Below are 13,891 nucleotides of genomic sequence, written 5' to 3' on the forward strand. Positions count from 1 at the left end.
AAGTGAGAGAACATTTCCAACAAAGGGGATGTCCTCCAGCAAACAACTCCTCAGAGGAAAGAGTGAGCGACAGACGAGGACATTTCTACACAACAAAACTCCCCAACTGCATGTTCTTTTTTCAAGTTGTGGCCACAGTGCTTTGTACGGGCAAAAAAAACACGGCATTCAAATCTTACATGAAATGCTGCCGCACACATAATGTAAATGTTGAAATGTCCTTGTGGTTTGGTGTAAATCGCACAAACAAAAAGGCCACTAAAGATGTACGTGTCTGATCGCACATTTCTAAGGAATATAAAAATGTTTTCCTCTTCTTGAGGTGGATATATGTTGGTGTCTCTGCAGAAAGGCATCTGGGTTTTAACTCTCTCAAAACATCTGAACCACTGATGAACAGCTTAACCTGAAATGCTTTCCTTAATTCATTTTCATAATTCTTTTTTTTTTTAAATGCATCTTTACTTGATCAAAGTCACTTTAGATACTGGACAATAACATCAATTTATGGAAAAGGCGAGATTTTTTTGCACGTACGATCATTTTTGCATTTATTGATCGTGACCAAATTACCACCATATTGACAACAAAGACCCAACATGCAAACAGTGTCACAGAGCATTTGGAACAAAAGGAGTAAACAAACAGCTATTAGCATCTTTAAAACAAACATCTGGCTCTGTGCACAGAACCCAAGGAAATACAGATTTCATTGTTTTTACTTTATATTTCCAACATTTTATCAAAATGTTCATAAAATGTTCACATTGCTGTATGTGAATTACAACAGCAGAATCTGTAGTAATAACTTTCATAATTCGAATGATGGCATTGGTAGTGGTAGCTCATAACGTGAGCTCGATGCTGCTCATAACGTTAGAAGACTATCATCATTCTTAATCTGTCAAAATATAGTGTGTGTGTTGGCACACTGCGTGTGCAACAGTTTAGCAGTTTCAATTTGTATTCAAATTTAAGTAAAAAAAAAAAAAAAGGGGGGTTTTATGTTGAAATACATGCAACTGCCTGATTTATTATTTTGGTATCACAATTTGCATCAAGAATCAAGGAACTTGAATGTTATCAGCGACCAAACTACCACATTTCTGGGAATGTGACATCACTCGTCGGTACATCAGCAATCCTTTAGCGTTTTCTTCCGGGAAAAAAAGTGAATTAACTTCAATTTCTTGTATATTATGCAGATAATGAAAAGGATCCCATTTCGAACCTGACAAATTAAACATAAGGAACTGTATGAGATCCATTTGGGCTCATGTTCTGGTGCTAAAACGAGGCCAAAGATATGTAAAAAGAAGTATACATTGTTCATCACTATATGAGAATAGATCTAAATTGAAAAACGGTATCACTTGGCAGTGAAACAGCAATGTGACAGTGAGCATTTGAAGCTATTTTATCCCATTGTGCTCCCAGTTCCATTTCTCCATCCAGTTCATATCCTCTTATCCCCATCACTCCTGTGTGTCTGTCTCTATCAACAAAAAGATCCCATACAACACAAAACGCAGCTCACTGAAACACGAAGAATGAAAGGACTTCTGGGTGAAAGCATATGGTGGAACCCCAGGCACCATCCCATCACACATTACTGTCTCAACTGCAATGACGCAAGCATGAGAAACAACACCTCTGACTTGCAGCTTCCTCCTCGAATGAGGCAGGTGAACAGGACCAACAAGTCAGGTAGCCCCCAGGAGCGAAGAATTAATGGACAAGAGGACGTGGGCCACCCCTGGACGATTCTTAAATAAGGGGGCTTACATTATCCAGCTATCAAACCTTACATCCCTGGGGCTCGTGCTACTGTTCATCAACCAGGGTGACAGTTTTGGGACAAGTTCATAAACAGCTGCTGTAGGAGGCTGAGCTATTCGAGGATCGCACCATCCAGACATTTTTCTGATCAAAGCTCAGTCAGAGGAGGCTAAAAACAAATGCTGCAAAGAAGAATCTCTGTTACAATTTCATCAGCCAGTTTTTATATAATCTGCATGACGGTGGGATGTAACAGATTTTGTTTCACTGTCAAGTTTGGTTAAGTTCCTTGAACTTAATTTGTTTGGGTAACATTCAAAGCATATCGTATATTTCTCCATATTCCTTTCACTAATGTCTTCGGGAAGACTTCCAAGCACACCCACTCTCAAAAGATATCTGCAGTGAAAACAAAGCTTTATTCAAAGAAAACGATGGCACTTCGGGACAGTTACTTTCATTGCAGTGGGTCATAAGCCAAACACTTGTATTTTCTTCCCGTGACAGAAACTAGGCCTTTTGCCAGTTGACAATATACTTACATTTTGTGTTCAGCAGTGCAGCCGAGCAGTATTCCACACTTTGCATGCAGAGTTGTGTTCCAGGTACAGTTAGTTTGGTAATAAACCAACATTAACCAGAACCAGGCAACTATGTCTTGGAATTATGCTCATATTGGAAAATTTGCATCACTGTAAAGTTAACTATAACTACACTTTCTTTAATGAAGTGCTTTAAACTCTCAACATTAAACCCCTTGTTTACTTCAGACAAATGAAAAAACAAAACAACAACAACAACAAAAAACAAACTTGGCACCATTTCTAACCCTTACAGTGAAAACAGTGTGCAGCTCATAGGACGTATGTGGCGCAATAGACAACAAAAAAGGTCAGAAACGTCCTTATGCAGTATGTATGCTTATTACAAAGTAAGGAACTGTAGGTGCTGTGTGGGTTATTTCTTCAAATGGTTGTAAATTGTATTTGATGTGGATTCGTGATGGGCCATTTCCATTTAAAATACAGAAGCAAAGTTGACACTCAGGCTGTATTTGAGCATGTGAGTGTTAAGGGGCTAATTGCCTAATCTTAAAGCTACCTTACCCACAGTTCTGTCAGCCAACTCATGGGGATTGTATCATGTATGTAGACTATATGCATGGTGTTGATATTTAGTAGAGCCTGACTGATGTATAAACCATCTGATTTGGAATTTAAGCAGCATACCATTTAGGGATCGACATATGCCACGGAGAGGATCGGAACCACTTGTGGCATGCTATAGCTGTAACCTCGTCAACTTCAACGACATTTAACACAAAACTAATCTGTGTGGATTTTATTTACAATGCGTTACACAGGAGTAGAAAACCTAAGCTATCATAAGTATGTCTCTAACAAAGTCTGTATAACATTAGCCTAGAGAGAGGCTTTATGTCAAAAGAGCAAGACATCCATGTGGCTGTTTAAAAAAAGAGATAGATGCCATGATATTACCATGAAAACGACCATGTACGAGTGATGATCTGAAGAATGGACCAGCATGTCAAAGCACTGAGGTAACAAAGGTCTCTCCAATGCAAGGTGGGTGAGCAGAGAGTCAGAATGGACATCATGGAGAAATGTGTGGAGACACACAAGATTGAGCTTGATGGGCTGGCAGAACTGCTTGAGGCAAAGTGAGCAAAGAACGTAAACTCCAAACAGCAGGGAGACAAAGCCGGCCTCCAGTCCACTCTGGACAGAGATCCAGTCCACCTACGACCTGCAGGAAGTAAGCAAACTGAAGGAGCAGTTCTGCCAGAAGGACATTGAAATCCGCAAACTCAAGAAGGAAAAAGGGAAGGTCTCTATGTGAGACTCACTGAGAGCCTTACTTTTCAGGTTCCCCTGAAAAGCAGGGTGGCAGAGGTGGAGATGAACCAGGAGAAGAATCTGCTGGAAGAACAAAGAAAAGATCTACAGAACGACAAGCTGGTGCTCCAGGAGGCCAAAGTGTGCCAGGAAATCAAGAATATGAAGGAGCACCAGATACAACTGCAGGGAAAGAAAAAGTAATGGGACAAATATGGAACCTTTACGAGCAAAAAGACACTGAGGAGAAAAAAAGAACTGAAGGAGGCAAAGAAAGTACTGGAGGATAAGAAAAAGACCTAGAGGAAGCACAGGAAATGGCAGGAAAGTACAAAGACCTGGTGAAGGAAAACAAAGGACTGAGACATTAAGGAGAAGAATAAAGACTTGGGGGAGGCAAAGAAAGAAATTGAGTAGAAGAATAAAGAGTTTTCTGAGAAGTTAAAAAAGAAAGCAAAAGACAGGAAGGAGAAGCTGGAAAAGAAAGCGAATAAGAAGCAGGAGTTTGAAAATAAACACAAGAGAAGTAAGAGAAGCTCAAAAACAAAGTAAAAGAGAAGCTTAAAGGAGGAGCGTCAAAAGAACGTAAAAGAGTCAAATGAAAAGCTCAAAAAGAAAGGTAAAGAGGAGAGGGAGCTCTAAAGGAAAGTAAAAGAGATGAAAGAGCTTGAAAAGAAAGTAAAACAGAAAAATTGGGAGCTTGATAAGACAGCGAAAGAGGAGAAGTAGGAGAAAGAACAGAGGGCAAAAGGGGAGAAGAAGAAGAGAGAAAAGAGACACCGATGGGATATCTGGAGCTGGATGCTCAAGAACCAGAGCGACAACGACATTGTGAGAGAGGAGTCTGCTGTCCCTCTCCCTCCCCCAAACACCACCCCTCTCTACCCTTCCTCTGTTACCCCTCAATCACACCCACCTTTCCTTCATCATCCCTCTACTTCTATCACCCTCACCCTTCCTCTACACCCCCGACCTTTCCTCAATCACTCATGGGGATCGCGGATAGGTAGGAATGGGGAGTGCCAATAATGACTTCAATAACTTGCAGCAAAGGAATAATTTGCTTTTAGGTGGGCGGTGTGGCATCTGCATGGCAGCAACAGATTGAGCAGAGCATTCACAGCCTGATAATGAAATGGAAATCAAAAGGGTGTGCTGGATATTTGTTGCAGTGAGAAGAGTAAACTATTTACGTGAAGCAACAAAGTCAAGTTGACTAAAAATAACATGTGGGCTTCAACTTTTGTTTCAAAGAATTGAATTTTGGTTGTTATTAAAGTCAACAGAAATTCTGAACCTATGACTGGATCCAACAAAGTCATGACTTCAAAGGAAAAGAAACTTGAATTGAGACCAAACTACCCTCCAATCAAATAGCCAGAGCTCATTACTGTTTAATACAACTAGTCCACTGAGAGCAACTTTTCACTTACTCAATATGTTGGGGAGTGACATATTGAGATCACATCAATATTCCATTGTCTATTATTAAAATTCATACCATGGAGGATGGAGTGTGAATGTGTGTGTGAGGAGCAATGTCGGAAGATCTTTATTTGGCATATCAATTAGTCTCTTTTAATGTGATAGATAATAGTGTCTTATTTTTGAGAAAGAGAACCAGAGAGATTAGACATTTCCTAGAGAACGAAATTATTGATTTGTTAATGACATCAGCATTCAATGATTGTTTAACAATGTTGAAAGTTTTCACCTGTATATGGATTTGTAATTTAAGTATTGATTTAGACCAATCACCTTTTAACACAAAGTAGCTCTTAATTATTTTCAATGTAATGTCATCTCTGAAAATCCTCTCTTAAAAATGTCAAGAAAGTTTAGCTATAAGGGTTTAGTTTGACTTTTGACAGCCAACTACAGAATCATGTTTTATTAAGGAAAGCTCTTGGGAGGACACGGAGACTCGGTGGGCAAACTCCGATAAGCTAATGGATATGCAATTACATTGTACAATCCAAAAAGTCCCCACAGTACAGTACTGACATAATATGAGTAAAAAATAAATGAAGTACAACATAAAGTATTTCTAGTAAATGCTATAATCAAAATGCTACCATAATCGCAAAATATTAAAGCTTTTAGAGTTGTAACCATGTGACGAACACAATTATAAACGAAGAGAACCCTGACGTAATAATGTTTTGTGCCAGTACAACTAAATATTGCCGTGACAAGGCTGTTGAATAGTGCGCTAAGTAACTGTGAAGAAAGAAAACCAAACCAAATAGTTTGAGTCAAAGAAAGCTTGAAATCACGAATTAAATTAAATTCAAATGTTACAATGTTAAAATGAATCATGTTTGTTTTTGAAACAAACTGATATGATGCTTTTGTGTGTACTTATGCGTATTTCTAGTTTATACAATCTGTATTTTGTTACCATTTAAACTTCTTGTTTTATCCAGGCTACATTATATGCATATCAGTTTCTTGGCTATAAACTCTACACGTTACCAAAGTTCAGTGAAAATATCATTTTCCAGCTAACTTATAATATTACTGGACACTTCCCTCTAATAGCACAAATATGTAATGAATTACACAGATAACTTTATAATCTACTTTCGAAAATCAAATATATAATTAACAAAAAATATTATTAGTCCCACTGTGGAGCCTTCAGTGCAGAAGCAAGTGTGAGTTTTAAATGAAAAACAAGGATATCTGCAAATTATTAAGGAGAATGAGACAAAAATAATTAAACCAAATCAAATCATCTGTTCAATTCAATTCAATTTCATGTATATAGCGCCAAATCACAACATAGGTTATTTCATGGCACTTAACACATTAAAGTCCTTACAGCAAGGCTTTACAATATTATACAGTGAAACCCAACAATTCAACAATTCCCACATAAGCTAGGAGGGGAAAAAAACCCTCCTCTTTAAGGGAGAAAAACCTCCAACAGAGGGAAGAAAAAACGATCTTAACAGGAAGAAAACCTCCGACAGAACCAGGCTCAGGGGTGGACGGAGCATCTGCCTCCACCGGTTGGGGTGAGAGGAGAGCAGAGAGAGAAAAGGACAGCACATAGATGCAAGAAAATAACTTATAAGTCCAAGTGTGAGTCCAATTCAACTCCATTTAATATAGAATATGTGAATGGACGTAGTCACTCTCTGGCAATGAAACACATCTTACATTCGGTCTGTGTTTTCATCAGCCTGTCCTTCACAGTGTCGTGGGATTCAACCTATAGAACAGGTATTATTATCCTCACCCTGTTACGTCATCACTTAGAAATATTTTACAATTACTTTGTGCCAGGTATCGTTCCTAAGGGAATGTCACAGCCCTAACTTCGTCTATCATCAGCTCCATGAGATCTTTCCATATTTACCAGGAAGCAAAACAACAATGATGAAAATCATAGAGAGAGCAGACAGACGGGGGCGGGCAGGAAAGAACACCAAAAAAAAGAGACAGATGGGAGGAAGGAAGAAAGGAAGGAGAGGAAGGAAGATGGAAGAAAATGAGGACAAAAGACATGAAGCAGGAAGAAAGGAAAGGATAAAAGAGATATCAGACAGATGGGATGAAAGAAGCAAGAAGTGACAAAAGGAATATGGAAGAAGTAACAAAAGAAAGAAAAGACAATATGGGATGAGGGAAAGAAAGAAAGAAAGAAAGAAAGAAAGAAAGAAAGAAAGAAAGAAAGAAAGAAACAAAAAAAGAAAAGAGGAATGAAAAAGAGAGAAGGCAGAAGTGATCATGGAGGCTTGGTTCTGTCGGTATGTGCGGTTGATTGTTGGAGAGCTGTGCTGCATCTCCTTCTATTTTTCCACCACAGGCTGAAGACGAATAGCTGGCGAACTCTACGCACAAATAAACAAGGAAGGAAAAGTAAAAACTGTGGCGTAAATGTTTTACACTACATTCATCCTCAACATCGAAGAGACTTTGCTAAGTGTGATGAACCTGAAGCGCAGTCACGACACTGAGCAGCTCCATGCGCCAGCGTCCTCATGTTCACACATGTAGGTTGAGGAAGTACAGTCAACATGATCCTGTCAGGACGCCTGTGCAGCACTGATACTTTAAAAAGTTTTTTTTAAAACGGACGTCAACGTTCACATAAAACAACCAGACATCCAAGTTATCTCCTTTTTATTTTCATAGCTGTAGCTAAATAACCTGGAGGACAGCGCTACACTGCATTCAGCAGTATCTGTGGCTGGTACCATTCAATGAAAGTGTCTCTCTCTTCATATGCACTTAACCCAGTTCCTTGGTGAGGAGGAGATCTATAGGGAAGCAATTAAAATAAGAATTCTTCCCAGTGTGTGGACTTCACAGGGAAAATATCCTTGGACAGCACAGTGGTTCTTTGGAAGTGTTGATTAGTGATTTTTCTTTGGATATAAGAACTGTTAAGGGGGATAAAAGGAGAGAAGTAAGGACAACAGATGCAAAATTATTGAGAAAAAGTGGATAAAAGTAAATGCGAGAGGAAGTAAGAAAAGAGAGAAGATGAAAAAGATGAGTGGAAGGAAGGGAAGAAGAAAGAAAGGAACAAGATAAGAGATGATATAAGTAAAGAAGAAAAAATTAAAGACAAGAAAGGAGGCATGACATGAAAGGACAGAAGGGAGAAAGAAAGTAATAAAAGACAGAAGGGAGAACTAGAAGGAAGGAACACAAGAGAGGTAGGGAATTGTAAGGACAAAAGGAAAGAAGAAGCAGAATAGAAAGGACATATACAAATGTGGTTAGGTATGAAGGACCGAAATAATGACGCAATAGAGGAGTTAGGAAGAAAGAAAGGAACAAAAGAGAGAAAGGAAGAAGTAAGAGAGTGAGGCAGAAGGAAGCAACAAATAACAGGATGAATAAAAGACGGACAAATGGCAGAAAAAACAAAACGGGAAAAGGAGCAGATGAAAGGGAGAATAAACATGGGAAGGAACAAAAGACGAAAAAAGGAAGGCAGGAAGGAGACGGTGAGAAACAGAATAGAGAGGAAGGTGGAAAGAAAGGAAGAAGGAACAAAAAAACACATGATGAAAAGCAGATGAGAAAAAAGGAAGGAAGGAAAGAAACAAGGAAAGAAGGAGAAGGCAAAGGACAGAAGGGAGCTGGAGAGGCACAAATATGGAAACAATTTAAAAAAGAAAGAATAATAATAATAATATTAGTTCAGAGGGAGCAAAGGAAGAATCACTTGGGAACTATCAGCCAAATGAACATGTTAATAAAATATAGAATTTGTGTGTTCATCTTACTTTGACTCTCCAGTTATTTGTTCATGCACGTGATGCAGATGAAGCCTCAGATCTCATCCACTCGCTTGACCCTTCTCAATACAAACAGTGAACAGAACACTCCTTCTGTCTGTTTATTTGTTCTAAAGCCACTCTTTGTGTGTGTGTGTGTGTGTGTGTGTGTGTGTGTGTGTGTGTGTGTGTGTGTGTCTCTGTGTGAGCGCACTGTGCACTGACCTTGAATTCCTCCTGCGGGCAGCAAACACTGCCAAGTCTTTCTCCTCCTTCCACGGATGAACGTCGCAAGGTGACGTCTGTGTGTGTGTGTGCTGAGGAAGAAGTCCTCCACCTCATTCGTTCACTCTTTCACCTGCAGGAAAACAGTGAGGACAGGCTGAAAAATAGCATCGGTTTTGGACATTTGTGTGGCCTCTAGTCTTTTTATTATTTGTTTTTTTTTTCCCCCCGAGAAGAAAGATTGGTGGGACTGCATGTTCTGACTGAGACCTGGAGTTTGATATGTATAATATGTATGTGTTTTCAACATCGTACATAATACCCGAGGCGTGATGCACACCATTTGTAATCACTTCAGGTGAGATTTTAATTCAACAAGATAAGGACAATTTCAGCATTTTGATAAATGCATTTAGGAAATCTCATTATTTGTTTAATCTACATACAAATAGAATGGTAAAATAAGCTCCATACTAACTTTCAGGAAGAAAAAAAAAAGAAGGTTATTTGTCAAACGTCATGCTTTTCTTATCTTTTTTTCTGTGATCAAATTGACAACTTTTTGTGGTTTAAATTAAATACAATGTGGAAAGCCAGTTAGATGTAGAGTCGTATGGTATTACACTGGCCAAACACTATCTGCTTTTTTGCCAGCGAGGGCTTGCTTTTTGGATCGATTTTGATTTAGAAATAAGTGTGAAATTGTTCTTTAGCTTAAATGTTGTCTTAGCAATGACACAAAATAAATTGTTTTTGTTGTTGTTGTTGTTGTTGTATTTGGGTAAATTGGCCCTTTACATTTTTATTTTATTTTTTAATCTTTAAACTTGAGTTTCAGCTTGTGGTGTGGCAATTCATTAATTCAACTTTATTTATATAGCGCCAAATCACAACATGTGTTTTGCCTGTTTTCAAATCATGTGTGCCAATAATGAAACAAACATCTGAAATGGGTTACACTAAATTGAAAAGGGAGAAGTGTCAAAACACCACAACTCTTCCTAAAGTCAGACAGCAGGCCAAACTGAGTAACTGAGCAAGAAAAGCTTTATTCAGCAAGATGACCAAGAACCCAACTGTCACTTTTGAGAGAGCTCCTGCAGAGAGGAGAGAACATCTCAGCAGCACTCCATCAATCAGATCTGTATGGGAGAACAGGTAGACGAAAGCCAAACTGAGTAAAAGGCATTCGAGTGCCTGCTTGGAATTAGCAAAACAGCATTTAGTACAAGTTCTCGGACAGCAGGGAGAAAATTATTATTGTCTGATGAAACAAAACTTGAACTCTTTGGGAAATAGTCCAAGCACCATGTCTGTTGAACACCTGGCTAATATGATGGTCACTATTAACCTTGACGGTGGGAGCATCTCAGCAGCAGGGACACAAGAACTAGTCTGAAAGTATGGAAGAATGGCTGCAGACAAATACTGTACATCGAGGTCCTTGACAAAAATCTGCTGTACAATGCAGTGATCTTCAACTGTGGATGTGGTTTATATTAGAGCATCAACATGGGCCAAAGCATACAGTAAATGTTGAACTGGAGTGGATCAGAACAAGTCTCTGACTGTCATTTAAGGGCTCATCCAAAGGATGGTCATGAACCCTGCAGAATATCTACGGAAAGACCTGCAGATGGCAGGTTTCAAAGAATTCCTTGGTTCTGATGAGAGTGTCGTATCCTATCTCATCCTATCCTGTCCTATCCTGTCCCAATACTATCCTATCATATTCTATCATATCCTGTCCTATCTTATCCTATCTCATCCTATCCTGTCCTATCCTATCCTATCCTATACAATACTATCCTATCCAACCTAATACCATCCTATCCTAGCCTAACCTACTCAATAATATCCTATCCGATCCTATCCCATACGCAGAAATTGCCAGTTAATAAGCAAGCTTTCTGTAACGAGGCTGCCCCATGATATAGCCTCGGGGTCAACATGGTAATTGAGGGTGCTTCTTTGCATCATGCTGACTTTGCAAATCATTTTAAAATGTTTTGGATGCAGGTGCCTGTGGCATACATCAGTCAGCCACCAGCCAGCTTCACTTGAAGCTAAGTGCTGTGTCAATTATTGCATAACACTGCCATCCATATCCGTTCTCATGGAAATTCATAATTTATGACACATCTTCGTTTCTGCCACTGGGGACCTGAATGCTATCATCCCGCTAAAGTGGATTCTGATTGGGCCGCTGCTATCTCAGTCGCTTATTCAAAGTCTACTTTCTTAAAGCGCCCTTCAATAGTCACTTTATCGTTGTCCAGCAGAGCAGACATCTTGTGAGCCATAGCAACACCGGCTATTCTTCTCTCCAAATGGCAACTGTAAAGGATTGGCTGAGAAAAACAGCAAGGGTTAAGTTAGTGCCCACATATTGGAAACCAAGCAGTGTATCTGTCTTCGGACTCAAGGTCAGTAATTCTGTCGTCTTCCCTAAACAGTATCCTCCCAAACTATTTTATATGTTGATGATTTTTGGTCCACCAGCTGCTTTCATACTTCAAACCAAAAACACGTGCTTTTCATCTGCAAGTATGTTTTTTTGATTCATGCTGCAACATGTCTCGGTCTCCCTTCAAAGAGATTATTCATTTCAATGTGACTCTGCTGGTTGAATTAAGGTTAAAATAATTTTAAAAAAGTACACAATATTTGTTGGAGAGTGGGTTATGTAAAGGTCACAGTCATTTCAAAGATAAATTATGTATTCTACAGTGTTGACATTAAAAACACATTAAAAGCATACAGGCCATTGAATCACAGCACTGTGTTCATGTTTCCCCAGAGGTTTTTTTTTTGTTTTTTGTTTTACCTAAACCAAAAATGATATTTTAGTACCTTATCTTTTTACTCTAACATTAGATTAAACTTAAAATCAACTTAAACTATTTTTTTTTTCAAACTGAAAGCATATAATTGTCTTGGCTTTTTAATTTAAAAAAAATAACATTAGCTTAATTTTTCCACCTTAAAGTTTTTAGTAGCTTTACTTTTCAACATAGCTTAGCAATAGCCTGCATGTTCAACCCCCCCAAGCTAAAACTTAACATGTTAACCTTAAAGGTCCAATTAGCCTGACTTTGAAACCTAAAGAATCCTATTATTAGCCAACAGTGTTTTAAACTCCATCAAGCAGATGCTATACAAGCTGTATACAGTATTCATTATGACCCTAGGCTAACGAGATCTTTGTTGGTTGGTACACAATGAAAGGTTAACTAGGAATGTTACATCTTTCAATGCATCACTGATTAACATGAGTCATCGTTTACTTGCAATGTAATAAATCACCCCGGAAGGCTTTGTAGAGTTGATCGTTTTGAAATATGCTCTACATTAGCTTTGTATTATAGCTTTTTATACAGCTTCTCTCCGTGGTCGTTTTTCAAGACAAAAACAGTTTGAGAGGTGTCTGCAAATAATGCCATGAAGCATCCGTCATGGAAGTGAAAAGATAAAGTTACATGTTGGTACTAGATAACGTTGCTTCCATGGCGAAGAAAGACTTTGATTGTGTTGCATGATTCACACAACACTAGCATGTGAAGCTGTCATGATGCCTTTATGGCACAATCCAGCTTTGGTGTAAATTGGTGGTGCCCGAGATATCCAACCGATAAATCCTCATCCTGTGTGTAAAGAGCTCGATTTCCATTGCCTATCCTTCTTATTCCAGTCAACTGCACTTGATACACTCTCACAGCTACCACATATGTCTACATCAACTAAAACCCTTTACTTCATAATTAGACATCAGTTGAAAAGAAATGTCATCCTAACCACAAAGTAATAGATTTTTACTCAGGAACATGGTTTTGAATGTGTCAGATTTTACATGATTGCCTTAAATTGTGGATAAAATCAGTTAACTGAGATGTGACTGAAAATGACTTCAACTCCAAACCTCCCTCTGAGGGCCTGTATGAACTTCTGAAACCAAGCAACACCGAACTACACAGCATCTGAGGGTGTGCTTGATCTCTCAAGATATTTATGCTGGGCGACAGACTGTGTGTTTTTTTTTTTTTTTATGCATTGGGGACTTTAAATGCATTCGCCCACCAAGATGTCTGCTGGGCACCTGCAGTGGCAAATAAACACATCAGCTTGAGTCCATCCCCCCCCCCTCCCCCCACCTCCACCTCCTCTCTCTTTTTCACATTTTCCAGTCTATTGCCTGTCATTCCACTGCCTCATTTGAGCAAACTCTCTCTCCTTGCAGGAGATAGTTCTGCAACTCCATTAGCAAAAAGGTTCGCTGAGAAATCTGCAGGGTTGCACCAATACTCAGGGACTCACTACTTGTTACTCCCAAAGGCGATGGCATATTTATTTTCTACCGGATGAGGTTTGGCTCAGAAAACTCAAATTGCAAATGAGGGAAGTGCACTGAACCAACCCACATTATCTAGAATTAGTCACCGTGTGGCTTCAAGACCTCCTACCAGCTTGCATTTTTTTTTTTTTCCTGAGGTAATGCTCTTAAAATTTGCAAGGTTCAGTATGCTTCTAATGTTGTCCGAGTGTCAAGAAAAAAGTATTTGAAATGGCCATACTTAATAAAGAACACTCCATAAAGATACTTAAAAAAAATATTTAAAACAATAAGTAACTGAATAGAAAAAAGGAGACTTGAGAGTGAAGTTTAAAGGTTAATTGTGGTTTACGTGCGTCAAGCTGGCACATTTCCTACTGATGTGGCTTCTGTGGCTCTACGGGTCATGCACTCTTAGCACCTCCTTAACACACCACTGTAGAAGTTCAAAGAAAAAGACTTAC

The 13,891-nt window shown here is 38.9% G+C and overlaps 1 protein-coding gene across 2 annotated transcripts in view; it reads right to left on the reverse strand.

The window, feature by feature from the left end:
* The window catches only part of LOC138630365 (leucine-rich repeat and fibronectin type-III domain-containing protein 2), a 132,065-nt gene that overhangs the window by 80,710 nt on the left and 37,464 nt on the right, over positions 1–13,891 (reverse strand). For both annotated transcript variants that reach the window (XM_069714663.1, XM_069714662.1), the window contains exon 2: positions 9,098–9,230. The gene's annotated coding sequence lies outside the window, so the exon portion shown is untranslated. The remainder of the gene's footprint in view (positions 1–9,097; positions 9,231–13,891) is intronic.

The sequence above is a fragment of the Brachyistius frenatus genome, unplaced genomic scaffold (assembly GCF_029030835.1).
Source record: "Brachyistius frenatus isolate BFR_SWC_R1_liver_20210118 unplaced genomic scaffold, ASM2903083v1 Contig_133, whole genome shotgun sequence".
NCBI classification, from domain to species: Eukaryota; Metazoa; Chordata; class Actinopteri; family Embiotocidae; genus Brachyistius; species Brachyistius frenatus.